The sequence below is a fragment of the Epargyreus clarus genome, unplaced genomic scaffold (assembly GCF_041222505.1).
Source record: "Epargyreus clarus isolate Ecla_fem2 unplaced genomic scaffold, WU_Ecla_fem_2.2 ptg000011l, whole genome shotgun sequence".
NCBI lineage: Eukaryota > Metazoa > Arthropoda > Insecta > Lepidoptera > Hesperiidae > Epargyreus > Epargyreus clarus.
In genome coordinates, this window is record NW_027332219.1 from 1,552,872 (window position 1) to 1,568,786 (window position 15,915).

The 15,915-nt window shown below is 35.2% G+C and overlaps 1 protein-coding gene and 1 pseudogene across 4 annotated transcripts in view; one reads left to right on the forward strand and one right to left on the reverse strand.

The window, feature by feature from the left end:
- Positions 1-15,915, reverse strand: part of sm (heterogeneous nuclear ribonucleoprotein L) — a 474,381-nt gene that overhangs the window by 173,495 nt on the left and 284,971 nt on the right. The gene's annotated exons all lie outside the window — the stretch shown is intronic.
- Positions 2,321-3,084, forward strand: LOC140745703 (uncharacterized oxidoreductase SAUSA300_2422-like; annotated as a pseudogene).

Consider the following 15,915-nt stretch of genomic DNA (forward strand, 5'->3'; position numbering starts at 1 on the left):
ATACTCTTTAATATAAATCTCCGGTTTTTAGATTCTTCGATCTCATGATGCTCTCATGTCGTGTCATCGTGGCTTTCATCTAAAAGCTATTTTGTATTTCATTTTTGAAAAATCATTGTTGCGCGTGAGATTCATATAGGTATTCATACACCAACGTGGCGATAATACGGTTTTAAAACATTATTTTAGTATACTCCAGGCTACCATTGCTTAATACAAAATATTTTAATATAAGTCATGTTATGTCTCTTCTTTATATATAGAAGTTTCAATTTGACTGAAACTACACCATTTGTTCACAACGTTGTAAAAATGCAAAGCTGAATTTCAATTTTGCGACTTTACGACACACCGTCACGACAGAGTAATTTGTAACTAAATTAGCATCGTATTCGGAACTAGATTTTTATCACACGTCCATCTATGTTTTACTGCATTTTTTGTTTAATTTTCGTGTAGATACTCCATGCCAGTTGAAGAAAATAATTTTTTGTAGATTTAATTTTTTTGTTAACGGTCTTGTCAATTAACACAAAAACTGCAGAAAAGTACCGGTTTCGTGCACGTGGACGATGGGTCCACGTGCACGAAACCGTTTTTTTTAACTTTTTTTATTATTACTATTTGATTTTAAACTAAAAGTAAAAAAGTAATATAAAAAAAAAACACTGTAAAAATTTCAAGTGTACATCAATTATGGTTCAAAAGACAGATGTGGAAAGACAGTGGAGGCTTAGAATTAGGATTCCCTTTTTACCCTGCGTGTATGGAACCCTACAAAGCATTATACTTAGCTTATGACATGATAAATTGATAACTATTAATGTCGGATTATTACGTACAAGTTTTAAGAATGATTTTTAAGTAGTGCAGATGCCTTGAAATTTAAAATGTATAAGATATTCATTTCAAAAGGTTTGGAATACAAATATAGAGCCGAGAATTTGACTGAAGTAGAACGTCGGATGGTACTACACAAAATTTATCTCGTACAAAAATTTCGAGTATCTCACAACATATTCTGATGAAACTTTTTGACGTGGCTATACAAAATGGAACCTCCGCAAATGGACACTACAAAAGATGACGTCATATCCCGTTCTTTAATAATTTTCACCGTATTCCAAAAACTGACGGTTTGAAAATATGACAGAAAAGATTTTTACAATTTTTGACGGTTTTCAGAGCATACAGTAAAGGATGTGAGTCATGTCAAATCATGACAACAAAAACGTGGACAAGCGTGGGCTGATACAAACATAACAAAAAATAAAGAAAGATTTGATATTTTGTATGAACAAAAATCGAAGGAAAATAAGAAAAATATTGTTTGAGTTGTACTGTTTAATTTTGTCCATCGTTTATATAATTAAAGTAATAATAATAATAGTTATTATAATAAGGACTTTTAATAAGCTACTATGGAAATGCATAAAGCGATACTTTTCGAATTGGTTTAAGTAATTAAAAGGTTTTATTATCTGTGTTTTTTCATATATCCCTGGACGTTAAGTGTTTATCCTTTTGCTCGTTTTTTAAGATATGTATATTCGAAATAAAGCTTTTTCTTTATTAATAATGAAAGATTCCATTTTTTCATTTCATAGGAAATAATCAAATTTTAATAGTACCCTTAAAACAAATAGAATTGCTTGGGCAAAATTTGTCGATGAAAAAGTTATACGACTTTACCATCAAAGCTACTTGCGTACTTAGCCTTACATATTTGTGTATGTCATGAGCGAGTATATTTTCACATCCTTCAAAAATCAAAGGCGCGTCCAGTAAACAATACCTAAATTCAAAATTCACACATCGTATGCTTTTCATCAGCCTGCATGCTACTGAATGACGAGAACAAGACCCACGGGACCGTAAAGTTGACAAGCACGACGAGCATACAACTAAATAAAAATAAAAAAGCAAGCGACAATACGGGCCTTTGTGTTATAAAAGAATAAAAAGTGTATAGAGGGAAAATAGAGATAAAAAAGATTAAATAGATTCCATATGAATTAATAGTAACATGAAAAACGTGCACCTTGTGGGACACTAAGATAATTTAATCAAAATATACCGATAGTGTACTTATAGTTCTTGATAGTTTTTTTATGGCTGCATCGATAATAAAAATTGATAAGTTAACATATGCATTAGATGTGGATAATCTATTTCTGATAAAGGTGATAAATAGTCGGTAGATAATGTTTCACAACAACGGACGTATTGTGTAGAAAAATTTAACAAATTTATAAGTGAGAACAGAAAAGTGACAAAAAAATTATTTCAAAAGACTTTGTTATATGAAAGGAAATAAAATATGAACAGAATAGACTTTACGAATAAAGTTGTGATAATAACGGGAGCTAGTTCAGGAATAGGGGCGGAAACAGCTCGAGCGTTCGCTAAATACGGAGCCAATTTAACCATTGTTGGCAGGAATAAAGAGAGACTAGAAAATGTTGCACTGCAATGTCAAGCGACGAATGGATTACAACCTCTATGGGTTTTACTCGACTTAACACAACCCAACAGTTGCGAATATCTCATAAATAAAACAATTGAAACATATGGAAAAATAGATGTCCTGATCAATGCGCTGGGAAAGTGAAAATGGCTTCAGTTTTCGATAAAGGTATGGAGACTTTCGATGAAATGATGGCCATAAACTTAAGAGTGCCGTATTTACTGACACAACTGGTGTTACCTCATCTACTGAAGACGGGAGGAAACATTGTAAACGTAGGATCATCTCTTTCTAGTCGTCATCGTGAGGGCTTTCTTCCCTACGTTCTATCAAAAGCCGCTCTCCAGAGATTCACTGAACACGCAGCAGCCGAAGTAGCTTCAGAAGGTGTGAGAATAAATTGCATCAACCCAGGAATAACAAGGACGAATATATTGCATAATTTCAATATTGAGGATCAGTGTCAACCGTTGGTGTATAATGTTTTAGAACAAAATTTGGGTAGAATAATCGAACCAAAAGAAGTGGCGATTTTGATCTGTTTGACAGCCAGCGGAATATTTCCTAATTTAAGCGGTTCTGGACTTCACCTGGATGGTGCTATTTCAATGTTTTAGAAGAGGGGAGCAACGATACCGCTCAAAATTGATATGATATTAACAACACGGAAGCCTAATTATAAAAAAAACCTAATTATTTATTTGATATAAAAATCGTCTAATTAACCTCTCATAACTTCAGTTTCCAGTGAAAATCCTGTCGTAGTCTTTTCAGCCATTTTGGATATTAGCCTGAATAAATAGAAAGTGAGGCAGACATATAGAAAAAAAATGTTTTGGTCATATGTACCGTATATACATTCATAACATGAAATTACTAAAAAGCTTTTATTTTAACCTTACAAAGAGTCAGTTTCATTTTATTTATTTGTATATATTTTTAGATTGAAATAGAATTCACTATAATGCTTAATAATTTCGTTGATTTGAAATGCCAGAAATAGAAATTCAAGTGTCGTCATTGAATTTATACGTCTATATAATTAATGTAATTGCTGAGAATTACAGATTCATAACATTGGAATTTTCATTGACTGCCAAGTTGAGTGCGTCAGATGTGGGTTTGTGATGCTGATGAGGAATATAAAACACTTTCCGGACGACAAGGGTAATAAAAATGTTGGTAATTATTATTGATATGCTTTGCTTAGCAAATATCGACATTTGTCAAATTCCGATCTTTCATCTGCAAAATCTAAACAAATCAAGTGAGCGAGCATACAATATGTACTATGTTGAAAATAACAAATACGGTTTTGATAATAACAAATCCAAGAATTAGTATACCAATTAAAGGAAAAATGCTAATTCCAATAAATTACATATGAGTATTGCATTAGCTAATAAGACTATGAAACGTATGAGATTTCGATCATTCGACTACGCGTTATTTCTATGATTTATACGAGAATTCTGCTCTCATGATAAAATATCACTTTTAAATGATGACCAACGAGCGCTAGTGTAATTTCGATTCCCTTATCTCACACTTCATGACTTCAAATTGATCGATTGCATCGTCACCAGAATCAAATGAAGATTACATACTATGCTGATGGTTTAAAGGCGATAGAACCCTTTGTGGTTCGACTATGGAAGCATCATCGCCACACCTTTTTTCTCTAATAACAGTGTTACGAGTAAGCGTTGCTGTGTGCGCTGCCTTGAAAAGCGTAAGGGAGAGTTATCTGACGCGTTCTAACATTGTCCTCAGAGGTGCAACGCACTTGTGGCTAACATCAGCTAGAACTCTAATTTTATCTGTGGTTGATTACAGGGGTTACTACCATCTCTTAAAAGAATATTATTTTAATCATACTTTTACTTTTTTGCAGGAAATTTAACTTTTTAAGCAAAATATGACAATTTTAGTTGGTTTTATGCAATGGATAAGCGAAAAATCAATAAGGGTTTAAGTTTGTTCAACTGTGTAACTGTGTATGACGGAATATTTCACTGTTTTATGTAGGAAATAAAACTTACCTGAACTATGATGGTTTTTAAAAGATGGTGGTAAGCCCCCAGATGTCATGGGCGATAGTAGCCACTTACCATCAAGTGAACTGCATGCTCGTTTGCTACTCCTAATAATCTCTTTCCTTTGGGAAGTCGATTAAAAAAATCACAACGACTTGAATCACGGTTAGCAGTCTCCGAACTCAGGCTCTCGCAATTTACATATAGATGATGCAACCGTAATATCATGCGAAGTTTATTATGCTTATTTTTATACCTTCCCTTCCATTTCATAGCAGGGCAAACAAACTTTTAACGGAAGCGGTTTATTTCGACTTTCGCGAGAGAGTTAAAAACAAACTTAAGATCATTTTTTTGAAGACAGTATTTTTTGTAACTTTTATAATAAATTTCCAAATATAAGCCCGCTTAATTTTTGTTCTTATTATTTAATAAATAACACTTCATCGTTATCTTAATTTGATATCAGATATGAGACGTGGGAAGTTAATATTTATTATATAGATAATAGAACTTTTGGTCAAAATACATACAATGATATCACCGCCACACCTATTTTTGTTACCGTGTAGCAAAGTTATATGCCCATTAAAAACTAGCCTAACAGTTCTGAAACAAGACATTTCTCTAGGGAGTGTAAAGTCTACCAAAACGCACTTGGCCAGCACTGTGTACTATGGCCTAAAAACCCTTATCATTCTGAGAGGAGACACATATCCAGCAATGAGACAGTTATAGAGTTAACTGCGGGATAACACATGTCTCTTTCAGCGCGGTGGCCTCACCCCTCTGACTTTCAGAGGAACCCCATAGCCAGCAGTGCAACAGTAATAGAGTTAACACCTCTCTTTGAATTCAATGTCAGTAGTCCATCTGCACTTCCCACTTCACCTTGTCCAGCGCCAACTTCCAAACAATTCACAATATTTAAAAACTAATGCGTTCTCGTAGTAGGGATGGCGATCTGAGATCAATTAATCAAAGAATCGATTTTTGGAACACAAAATCGATTATTTTAATCGATCGATTCAGTGAATTGACATTTTATCCTAGTAAATCGAAATTCGAATTTTTCAGTGTTGTATGTTTAATCATTGAAATACTGGAAAAAAGTATATTATTTTTTCAATATTTCAATGATTGTTTGGTCCCCACGACCTTCTTTATTTTGCTAGCCTCGCCCTTGAATAGATCGAAGATCAATTTTTGGAGGAACGATTATTTAGTCCTCGATTTTTTGTGAATCGATTTATCCCACATTCGAATCGATTCAATCGATCTTTTACGGAGAGTTTCGCCATCCCTATCGCATAAATTACCTCCACAGCTAAACCTAGTAGCACAGTTGCGAATGCCACACAACCAGTTCTACTTGCATGCAATTAACTTGAATCGCGAGCTGTTTTTCACTGTTCAAAACACTTTTATGGCGAATTCTTTTACGTTGTAACTACGTACGCGGTTAGTGCACCCAATTTAGTTTTTAATGCGTCCATGCGCATATTTTTCAGAAGTAGAATTTGATAGAAATACAATGTAATGTTTCTTAGTTAAATAGCTAAGTAGTGATAGTCGAGTCGTTTGAAATTAGGATTCTCACGATGAAGTCTCTAGAATAATGTTATCAATGTTGTAGAAAGTACATTAATCTGCGTTTATCCAAGTGAATTGAGTTTAGAAAAAATCTTCGTTTTAAGTGAACCCACCAATATCATATGTTGATATAGTAAGGTTCACAGCAAATGAAATCCATCTATTTTATTTGTTTCTAGTATGGGTCCGGGGTTTTTAAATCGTTATCTTTGTGTATCGTAGGCTTACAACACAATAATGCTAGTGTGCATACATCTATGTACAACTTCTTACCACACATACATTCCTAACCGTAAACATACAGTTTCTAACTCGCACCACAAATGTAAATCGGACGCAATATAATAATATGACGTTTAATACCCATCTCCGTCTAATTCAATGTACATCGCTCCACACACAGCTGATTCATGCGCACGAGCGAGCAAGACGCGTTAATTGGGCTTACAATCATAATTACGTTCCCATATCTCGCTTAGCGACGGAATTCTGATTTATAACTTGTCGTATAAAAAGATAATAATAATATACCTCATTGTACCCATAAATAATAATACACATAAGGAAAAGGAAGAAAAGATTACCGTCTGAAGGTGGTAGAACCCTTTGTGGTTTGACTCCGGCGGCACCACCGCCGCACCTATTTCTACCTAATAACAGCAGTGTTAGGCGCTGCTGTATTCCGGTTTGAAGGGTGTGGTAAGGGAGACAGACTTTTCTGAGGCGTTCCAGCTTAGTCCTCAGGGGTAGCGGCGCATCTGTGGCCGACCTCAGGTAGAAATATCTAATCTTATCTGGGGTTTATTTCAGATGTCCATGGGCGGCAGTAGCCACTTACCATCAGGTGGACTGAATGCTCGTCTGCTACTCCTATATTATAAAAAAAACCGTCTGTGGTGTGGTGTGTGGCGTTCTAGTGTTGCGGCGTAGGGTGAACAGCGATATGGAGTGTGCTGTAGCGTACAATGTGTAGTTATATTATTTGTCTTTGTTTGTGTTCTTAGGTCGCAGAACCTAGAAAAATTTAGTAGAGAGCGACGTTTTAAAAATCATTCCACTTCTCATTTTTTTTCTGGCTCTAGCTGTTTATAGAATTGCCTTTGTCCGTGGTTAGAAAAGATTGTGTCAAGATTGTGCCTAGGAAATTAGCGTCAATATATTAAGTTGAATCAGTAAGTAATATACTCAAACTTAATTACTCATCAGTACATAATAAACTTTTCTTCTGAGTCGCAGTGTTTTAATGTAAATGGGAAAGTACGGTATATAACAATATGACTCGACTAAGAGCCATCTTCGTCTAATTCAATATACGACGCTACACATAAAGCTGATTGGGCCCACAATCATAATAACGTTCCCGTATCTCGCTTAACCACGACTCGTTAACTACGAAACTCTGATTTATAACTTGTCGTATTAACGGACGTACCTTGTGCGTTGCGACGTAGAGTGTGGCGATATAGTGTTGTGGGGTACGATGTGTAGCAATGAAGGGTACTGTGGCGTACGGTGTGTATCAATGAAGAGTACTGTGGCGTACGATGAACAGCTATGTATTTGTCTCTGTATATAAATATATGTTTATGGCACCTGCAACTCAGAAAACCTTACTAGAATTAAAAATGTAGAAATCATGCTAATTTAACTAACCCATTCAAATCAACGAATTCATACTTCAGTTATGGGTGGGTGTGTTTATGTAGGTACTTATATATTTTTTAATTCATAGCACAGACGACATAAAAAGCTAGACATAAAAAGCTGTAATATGGGGTTGGTATTTATATAAAAAGTAATACTTCTAAATCCATAATAACTCGTACACATTTACTAAAACACATTTCCAAATTCGTATCATAGTTGAAGATTGGATCCTTTATGACCCATCTTCGTCTAATTCAATGTACGGCGCTACACATAAAGCTGATTGGGCCCACAATCATAATAACGTTCCCGTATCTCGCTTAACCACGACTCGTTAACGACGGCAATCTGATTTATAACTTTTCGTACTAACGTGTGCGGTGTAATTTTCATTGTGATGGGGCGTACGGTGTATAGCGATGTGGGGTAGTGGGGCGTACGGTGTGTAGATACACGATAGCTTCACGGTACGATATAGAATGTTGTATTTTAGGGTGTCATGTGTATGTGTGTAACATCGTAGGTTTTGTTATGGCGTTAGGTATGAAGCGTACTGTGTAGTGCTGTATCGTAGAATTTTTGGCGACGTAGATTGTGTAGCGTCGCGAGCTAGCGATCAATCAACAATCAAAGCTTTTAAGAATATTAAATGTCTTGCTAAAATATAATAAACCAACATTACATACAAATATTGCACAAATAAGTATATCACTGATATAAGGATAATGAGGCAGGAATACCTAATACTACGAAATAAGGGATTTAATCAACCAACTCAATACACCATCATATAAAGGTCATACTTAATTGGATAGAGTCATAATTACAGCGTATCTCGTCCACGAGCGGCCAGCTGGAGATTCTAATTTATAACGCACGTATTTACTGACGTGGGGCGTGCGGCGTTAGATAAGGGACGCAAATATTGTCTCGGCGGTGATATTCAATTTTTATCCAAGCAATACACTTTTTTAAATAATATTAGCCACATTTGTAGGTAATTTCATATAGGAAAGGCGTCTTTTTTAACCGATTTCGAAAAAAAACAGATTTTTTCAATTCGAATGTATTTTGAGAACGTTGTGGCATTTATGTTAAGAAAATTGTGAAGTAAATAATGTTGCAACATAGAGTGCAACCTTGAGTGTGTTGAGACGTAGGTTGTGTAGCGTCGCGACTTGTGTAGCGACTAGCAACAAATACCAAAGATTTCAGTTTTTAATGTCTTGCTAAAAATTAATTTACGATCGTTGCATGTAAATATTGGAAGAAAAAACAGACCACAGCTATAAGTATACTGATGTATCTATCCTTAATCAACTATCATTAGCTAAAAGACCTTACCTTACCTTTCTAATAAGAGGTCAGGGATTTAGTCAACCAACTCAATACACCGTCATAATTGGATAGAGTCATAATTACAGCGTATCTCGTCCACGAGCGGCCAGCTGGAGATTCTAATTTATAACGCACCGTATTTACTGACGTGGGGCGTGCGGCGTTAGATAAGGGACGCAAATAGTGTCTCGGCGGTGATATTCAATTTTCATCAGTGCTAAAAACTTGAGTTATTTTTAATTGATGGAGCAAACAAGCTTATAGTTTAATGGATGGTAAGTGCAAGTTAGTAATTTCATGGACGAAAGCAGTTTTTTAACCAATTTGGAAAAAAGAGAATGTTCTCAATTTGAACATAATTTGAGAATGCGAAGTTCATGTTAAGCACACTGTCAAGTGAATAATGTTACAACGTAGAGTATTGTACCGTTGAGCGTGTAGAGGGGAAGATTGTGTAGCGTCGCGACTTGTGTAGCGACTAGTAAGAAATACCAAAGATTACATTTTAAATGTCTTGCTAAAAATTAATTTACGATCGTTGCATGTAAATATTAGAAGAAAAAATAAATCACAGCTATAAGTATACTGATGTATCTATCCTTAATCAACTATCATTAGCTAAAAGACTTTACCTTACCTTTCTAATAAGAGGTAAGGGATTTAGTCAACCAACTCAATACACCGTCATAATTGGATAGAGTCATAATTACAGCGTATCTCGTCCACGAGCGGCCAGCAGGAGATTCTAATTTATAACGCACCGTATTTACTGACGTGGGGCGTGCGGCGTTAGATAAGAGACGCAAATACGAGTAGTGTCTCGGTGCTGGTAATTTTCATCACAGAAATAAACTTTATTTATTTTTTATTCATTGAGCAAATAAAATGAGTGTACGATGCGTGGTTAGGGGTAATAGTCACACGTGGACATGAAATGAAATATATTTATTTTGTACAGGCCTACGCTGGCACCTGCAAATTGTCAGTTATTACCGGTTAGGAATATACATATAATCGGACATATACATATAATCAATTTTATGTAGGAAAACTGTTTTTATTAACAATAAAATAAAATTGTAAGCGAGCATGCAGTATATCATAATTGCATACGCATGTGCATCATAGTCAACGTCACACAGATGGGGTATCTCTGACCCAATAACATATGGGTTGCTACTCCTAAGGACTAATATAGTTGCTTTAAATGTACGTCACCTGGCAAACACACCCTCTTTCACTCAAGAAATAAGTATGGCACCTAAACATAAGGCGGTAACTTCTATCTAGTAAATTATATTTTAAACACAAAATTTCATTTAAATTAGTTAGACCCATTAACAAGAAGCCAATTACAAATATTTTTCGTTTATTATTACGAGATATTTTAATTAAAAATAACAAGTAATTAGCAATAAATTACCAGCTATTAAATTCCTTGCTATAATCATATTCAACGACGACTGACGGGCGACACGCCAAAATTACAGAATCTCATAATTAAATATTTCAACGTAATTATTTATATCATCATATTTCTCCTTCATTTATTATTCAGAGAAGTTATCTTTACATGCATAATAGAATTTCTGTTTAACTCCTATTAACCATTTCCATAATATGAAATTCTAACCAAATTCTAAATCTGATATTTTTGTATAGAAAACAAAAAGAAGGCAGACTTAATAGACACATAAAACATTAAAAACAAATGTTTAGATTTAGTGTTAATTTGTAAGGGAGACATCATTTTCCGATGCATTTCAGCTTAGTCCTCAGGGGTAGAGGTGCATCTTTAGTCGACCTTAGTAAAAATCTAATTGTGGGTTGATGTCCATGGGCGGCAGTAGCCACTTGCCATTAGATGAACTGTATGCTCGTCTGCTATTCTTATAATATAAAAAACACAAAAACTATTTCACTTTTTTAATCGTATAATTATCCGGCAGTTCTATTTACGGCAACGAAGACAAAACGACTCTATTCATTCGCATTCGTCTGCCGTCTATGATATAAGTACCGAATGTACGATTCACGCCCCAACGCGGTTCGAACGCGGGGCGTGGTATTTACGCTCGTTCGACGCAATTAGCGCGTTTGTGCAAATGATAATACCTACCAATTATTATAATTTACGCGAGAATTATATCCTATCGAAACTGGTATATATTGCTTATTTAATCGAACAAAAAAAAAACTGATATTCTTAATGATTTATGACAGACACAAAATGAAATTGTATTAATCTGTAACGGCCGGAGGCACTTTTAAATTGTCAGTAACATTTTTTTTCGAATACTACATTTTTTATTTCTATTTACGGCAACGAAGACAAAACGACTCTATTCATCCACATTCGTCCGTCGTGTACGATACGAGTATCAAATGTACGATTCACGCCCCAACGCGGTTCAAATGCGGGGCGTGGTATTTACGCTCGTTCGATGCAATTAGCGCGTTTGGCGAGCCATAGCACCAATTATTATAAATTACGCGAAAATGAACCTCATTGTGACGGTGAAGAAATACATCGTAAGGATATCTGCATACCTGCGAAATCATAAAAAAAAAAGTTTTCAAAAATATGTGATGTCTATCAATTCGCACTTGGCGAGCGCGGTGGACTATGGCCTAATCTTTCTCATTCTAGGAGGAGACCCGTGCTCAGTAATGGATAACGACACCACAGTAAGGTACGAACTAAAATGTGTAACCAAAGTACATTACCGCTTCATAAGGCCTACCCTTCACCTGAATAAAATCACATAATAACCTACAATACCCACATGAACATAAAATTCCACTATTCCAACACACGACAAAAGACAAACATAACTTAGACATTGCAATTCAAACAGACCACAGATGTCCAGAGCCACTTTTAGCTTTTAGCTTTTAAGCTCGCACGCTTAACAAAAACAAAGAAACTAAAACGTACGGGAAGCGTTAAATAAAAATAAACCGAGTGTATCTTTGAACGAGAGAGAGTTTGCGAAACACAGATGGTTCCGTAGTAGCTCTTTATTTAATAAAGCTTTGATTTGTGATAGAAAGTCGGAATCTGAGAACGTTGTTTGAGAAAAGGTTTTAGTTTTATTTTTTTTCTTTCAGAGTTGGGCACAGATATAAGAAGAAAGGAGATACGAATAAAAATAGATGATAAATCGATTTCTGTCGCACTGCTGGGCACAGGTCTCTTCCAGAGTGAAAAGGGTTTCAACAGTTGTAGCAAGGGTTTCATAGTTCAGTAGTAGCCATGCTTGCCAAGTGTGGATTGATAGATTATTGTTGATCGTTAATAATCCAATAATCTTATGATTCAATTATATTTTCAAACTGATGAAAATATATTAGTTAGGAAAATACAATTAAAACACAATTGAAACTTCAAATCGTAAAAATATGAGACTATATATACTTATGAGAAAATAAAACAATTAACCCATACATATGATGTGGAATTTCATTATACACATAGTGAAGATACTAAAAAATCAACTTCAACAGACAAATACATTTGTAAGGGTTCCGTTTTTCCGTCAAGGATCCCTAAAAAAGAAAAGGAAGCACTGAGGCCGAGACATCATGACAAGATGGTAATTCCAACACCGGAATGGTAATAAAAAGAGAAAGAAAGAAAGCTTGTGCGAAAGAGACGGATTGTTGGATTCGCTGAATTAGTTTGCGACAAAAATGGCATGCGTCCAACATCAACGTGATATTATAAAGGTTCTTTCGTGAGAGCCGCTCGGGGTTCGATTCCAGAGGCACCAACGTCACATCTATTTATGCCTTAGAACAGCAGTATTAAGCACTGCTATGTTCTAGTTTGATGGACGTGGTAATGTTGTATCACTTACAGGCGAAGTTTTAATTTAGTCCTTAGTCCTTATAACCATGGCACAGCGCAACTGAGTGCTCTTTTCTTATTACAATCATAGATTAGTAAAGATTACTCACTCCTAACAAGAAAATGTAACCAGTTTTGATAATTGAAATTGTCACTGTCATCTATTTTCGTGTTTGAAAAATATTAAAAAAATGTAATTTTTTAAAACATTTACGAATGAAACGATATTTCTCCGCACTTTTTCTTCGATTTCATGTTAATACACCACACACGTCGGCATTGTTCCGCGTAAATTACACCATGACAGCCATTAAATGGCTGACACATTTGTCAGGCGTTTAAGCCATTTAATGGCTTCTTTCAATTACAAGGCGGTGAAATATCTATACTTATCTATGATTACAATAAAAAAGTATAACTTTACTACAACTGCTATACGCTAGAAATAACAGTGCCAGTGGTACTTCCCCGGTCGAGACTTACTCATTCTACCTTACTCTTCTTATTATATTTGTCTATGTTGTTTATGCAAAATATAATACATTGTAATGGATACTATTACGAATACTTAAAAATTAGTCTTCCTTTGTATATTACACTATTACTTACCCATTCTACCGATATCGATCTTCTAGAACTTGTGACTATTTGCAAATTGTTACTTACCTGAAATAAGAAAGACATACTTTTAGAGCAATTATAAATACATTTATATTAAAAAAGTTTAAAAAAAGAACGTCATTTTTTTTCGTATTCATCTTAGGAAGGTTACATACGAGCTATAGTGAGTTAAAATTGGCGAGAGCTGTCGCTCATATATAAGCGCCCTTACAAAACATTATTTCATCTGCCACGACCTCTTACTGACACATTCGATGTCTCTAGATATAAAGGAATCCTAACACTTATACTATATTACTGTTACTGATTGACTACTGACTTACTGACTAACTAACCTAACCACACCCATCCCATTAAAACAATCTTACAACAACTAAAATAATAATTAGAAAGTACACATACATCCAAACACAATGAGTCACCGAACACATTCTCAAAAAACACATACACACGCACACATAAACCCAAGCTATACACACACGCACAACCACACACGTACATACACACGCACACATGAACCCAACCCATGCACACACGCACAACCACACACGTACATACACAGACACAAACGCGGACACGCACGCACACATACAACCCGGGGGGACATTTATTGCGATCGCGCGCGTCACCATAAATTCTTCACGGCCGTTTTGATATTATTTAACTTTATTGCCTACGGCTGTCGTGCCGGGAATGATTTGTGCACATAATTAATCTAATTATAACGCTCTCGGCGCGAGTATTGTCCACTTTTTGCGGGCCGGTTCCGTTCGCGAGTGCCGGGATGGTTAATATGAGGCGTCGCTTAGAAAGTTGGTAGTTATAATAGGTTTAACAGATTACATGTGCGAGTGGATTCAATTTATGTATTTAATAGCTAAACTTATGCCACACATCGTCATGTTATTCTGATATTAATTGTTAATTAATTAGTTATCGGGAAGTAGAATTTCTTAACCTTTTCCACGGAAACTTTGAAATAGTAAAAAGTACCTACTTATATAAAAACTTTCTTGTAAAGAAATGCAGGATAGTGTCAACTTCAATTCAACTATAGTAGTTTATGCATATAAAATTTATTCGCTGTCTCAGTTATAGAGGTAACTATGATGATAAATCGAAAGAACAAATCCCAGATATAGAGGTTTACCTTGTCCCACTAACAGAGGTAATTCAGTGCCAAAGTGTTGGGACCTCAGCATGAGTTCCAGTTATGGAGGTTTCTCACTTATCCAGGTCCCACTTAACCAAGTTTCACTGTATTATTAATTATAGCTAATTTGAAAGCTAAAAGAACACTAAATACGTGGAATTTAGTAGTTTATTCGATTAACTTGCAATTTAGATACAATTAGGTTGCAAATTTCAACTGTTACGATCGAGTGCCTACGGTTGTTGGTGCAGAATAACGTTTGATGAAAATGCTTTTATTGCTATTACCAGTTATGTGTAAGTTTCGTCAATATCAATTTTGTTTGTTTCAATTTTAGGGGTACATTTAAATGACGATCAGATTTTACCAGTGATTTTACCAGATCTTCATGAAAGTGAAGAGCTTCAACCAAATAGATTAGAAGAGTTTCAATTTGAAGAATTGTGCCTTGAAATAGATCCAGAAGCACATGCAGACCCTCAAATAGAAACTGACCTAGAATTGGATCTGGAACTTGAGCCTGAACCTCAACCATCTACTTTAAAATCATCCCTAGAAATTTCTCGCCGCCGAGCATCTTCACGTCCAACACATCGAAAAATAGCTTGGAAAAGAATACGTTTTCTGTCTTGAAAAGGTCTACACATCCCTACCAACATCTCCAGTAAAGTTTCCAAAGAAATATTTTTCTTAATATTTTAAATATGAGGCTCTTGATATGTAACCAGATGCACAAATTTATATTATCTAAGAAGAACCGGTCGAAAACTTAATTTAATTGCAATAGATATGGCTTAAGTTTTCTCCATCTGCATTATCATTGGACGTATTCCCTAGCCAAGAATACCTACGCCTTGGAGACCTGGATTTAAGACGGAGGCAATAACGGAAGAAAGAAGAATGTTGATTTTCATAGAATTACGTAGTTTAGGTTTCATTGCCAAGACAGATTTTTTATAAAGACTAATGAAAATAAAGACAGTGATGTTAAATATCTCCAAATTGTTTTAATTTTCTAATATTTTTTGATAAAAAACCAATTTTTTTTGCAATTTTCACGATCGTGAGTGTGACAGTTCCCACCGGAGACTCACGATCGTGCGGGTCGATTTCTGGATTACGTATAAACTCTGGATTTTTTTTCGTATTTTTTGTGGATCCCTTAAGCTATATAAAAAGCCGTAATAAACGTTTTGGATCGGAAATTGCG